This window comes from Oryx dammah, unplaced genomic scaffold (assembly GCF_014754425.2).
Source record: "Oryx dammah isolate SB20612 unplaced genomic scaffold, SCBI_Odam_1.1 HiC_scaffold_23, whole genome shotgun sequence".
Classification (NCBI taxonomy): Eukaryota; Metazoa; Chordata; class Mammalia; order Artiodactyla; family Bovidae; genus Oryx; species Oryx dammah.
The window spans coordinates 50,249,234-50,252,319 of NW_024070207.1; the positions used below are offsets into that span (position 1 = coordinate 50,249,234).

General features: G+C 39.5%; 1 long non-coding RNA gene across 1 annotated transcript in view; it reads left to right on the forward strand.

Moving 5' to 3' along the window:
* LOC120881762 overlaps window positions 1–3,086 on the forward strand; it is a 17,219-nt gene that overhangs the window by 1,937 nt on the left and 12,196 nt on the right. The window lies entirely within an intron of this gene.

Here is a 3,086-nt window from a genome sequence, read left to right on the forward strand (position 1 = left end):
AAGAAACAAAAGACCTATATATAGAAAACTATAAAACACTGGTGAAAGAAATCAAAGAGGACACAAATAGATGGAGAAATATACCATGTTCATGGATCAGAAGAATCAATATAGTGAAAATGAGTATAAAACCCAAAGCAATCTATGGATTCAATGCAATCCCTCTAAATCTTCCAATAGTATTTTTCACAGAACTAGAAGAACTAATTTCACAACTTTTATGGAAATACAAAAAACCTCGAATAGCCACAGCAATGTTGAGAAAGAAGAATGGAACTGGAGGAATCAACCTGCCTGACTTCAGGCTCTACTACAAAGCCACAGTCATCAAGACAGTATGGTACTGGCACAAAGACAGAAATATAGATCAATGGAACAAAATAGAAAGCCCAGAGATAAATCCATGCACCTATGGACAACTTATCTTTGACAAAGGAGGCAAGAATATACAATGGAGAAAAGACAATGTCTTTAACAGGTGGTGCTGAGAAAACTGGTCAACCACTTGTGAAAAAATGAAACTAGAACACTTTCTAACACCATACACGAAAATAAACTCAAAATGGATTAAAGATCTAAACGTAAGACCACAAACTATAAAACTCCTGGAGGAGAACATAGGCAAAACACTCTGCGACCTAAATGACAACAGCATCCTCTATGATCCACCTCCCAGAATATTAGAAATAAAAGCAAAAATAAACAAATGGGACTTAATTAAAATTAAAAGCTTCTGCACAACAAAGGAGACTATATGCAAGGTGAAATGACAGCCTTCAGAATGGGAGAAAATAATAGCAAATGAAGCAAAGGACAAAGAATTAATCTCAAAAATATACACACAGCTCCTGCAGCTCAATTTCAGAAAAAAATAAATGACCCCATCAAAAAATGGGCCAAATAACTAAACAGACATTTCTCCCAAGAAGGCATACAGGTGGCTAAGAAACTTATGAAAAGACGCTCAACATCACTCATTATCAGAGAAATGCAAATCAAAACCACAGTGAGGTACCATTTCACACTACACAGGATGGCTGCTATCCAAAGTCTATATGCAATAAATGCTGGAGAGGGTGTGGAGAAAAGGGAACCACACTGTTTGTGGGAATGCAAACTAGTGCAACCACTATGGAGAACAGTGTGCAGATTCCTTAAAACACTGGAAATAGAACTGCCATATGACCCAGCAATCCCACTGCTGGGCATACACACCGAGGAAACCAGAATTGAAAGAGACACATGTACCCCAATGTTCATCACAGCACTGTTTATAATAGCCAGCACAAGGAAGCAACCTAGACGTCCATTAGCAGATGAATGAATAAGAAAGCTGTGGTACATATACACAATGGAATATTCCTCAGCCATTAAAAAGAGTACCTTTGAATCACTTCTAATGAGGTGGATGAAACTGTAGCCTATTACACAGAGTGAAGTAAGCCGGAAAGAAAAACACCAATACAGTATAATCACACATACTTATGGAATTTAGAAAGATGGTAATGATAACCCAGTATGCGAGACAGCAAAAGAGACACAGATGTATAGCGCAGTCTTTTGGACTCTGTGGGAGAGGGTGGGGGTGGATGATTTGGAAGAATGGCATTGTTTAAACATGTATATTATCATATGTGAGATGTATCACCAGTCCAGGTTTGATGCATGATACAGGATGCTCGGGGCTGGTGCACTGGGATGACCCAAAGGGATGGGATGAAGGTGGGGGAGGTGGGAGGGGGGTTCATGATGGAGGACACATGTAAACCCGTGGTGGATTCATGTCAGTGTATGGCAAAACCTATACAATATTGTAACGTAATTAGACTCCAATTGAAATAAATAAATTTATATTTTAAAAGGTACTTTCCAACCTAGGAATAGCAGGAAATGTCTTTAACATGTTAAAAAAGTCTCTATAACAAATGAAATAAGATAAAACCTAGAAAAGGTCCTCCTAATAGTTACCACAACATATTAATAATGTAATGATTGTTGCTCAGTTGTGCCTTACTCTTTGCAACCCCATGGGCTGTAGCCCACCAGGCTCCTCTGTTCATGGAATTATCCAGGCAAGAATACTGGAGTGGGTAGCCATTCCCTTCTCTAGGGGACCTTCCTGACAAGGGATCAAACCTGGAGAGTTCTACATTGCAGGCAGATTATTCACAATCTGAGCTACCAGGAAGCCCCATAACACATTACTAACCACGTAAATTTCAGGATACCCATGTATGAGATAGCACCGATGTCAACCTAGTACTAGAGGCCACAATCAATGAAATCACTTCAGTTCAGTCGCTCAGTAGTGTCCAACTCTTTGTGACCCCATGGACTGCAACACGCCAGGCTTCCCTGTCCATCACCAACTCCCCGAGCTTGCTCAAACTCATGTCCATCGAGTAGGTGATGCCATCTGACACTCTCATGCTCTGTCATCTCCTTTTCCTCCCACCTTCAATCTTTCCCAGTATCAGGGTCTTTTCAAATGAGTCAGTACTTCACATCAGGTGGCCAAAGTATTGGAGTTTCAGCTTCAGCATCAGTCCTTCCAGTGAATATTCAGGACTGATTTCCTTTAGGATGGACTGGTTGGATCTCCCTTCAATCCAAGGGACTCTCAAGAGTCTTCTCCAACACACAATTCAAAAGCATCTATTCTTTGGCACTCAGCTTTCTTTATAGTCCAACTCTCACATCCATACATGACTAGTGGAAAAACCATAGCTTTGACCAGACAGATCCTTGTTGGCAAAGTAATGTCTCTGCTTTTTAATATACTGTCTAGTTTGGTCATAGCTTTTCTTCCCAGGAGCAAGCATCTTTTAATTTCATGGCTGTAGCCAAAATCTGCAGTGGTTTTGGAGCCCCCAAAATAAAGTCTCTCACTATATCCATTGTTTCCCCATCTATTTTGAACAATTAGTGAAATAATAACCCTCAAAGTAGGAGGTGTATGAAAAAGGTATCACATGGTGCTGGAAAACTATGTGGAGGATAACACAAGTATTGAACTTAAATCTTTAGTATTTATCCAAAGCATATCAAAGATAAAATTCACTAACAAATAATTATTAACCATAAAA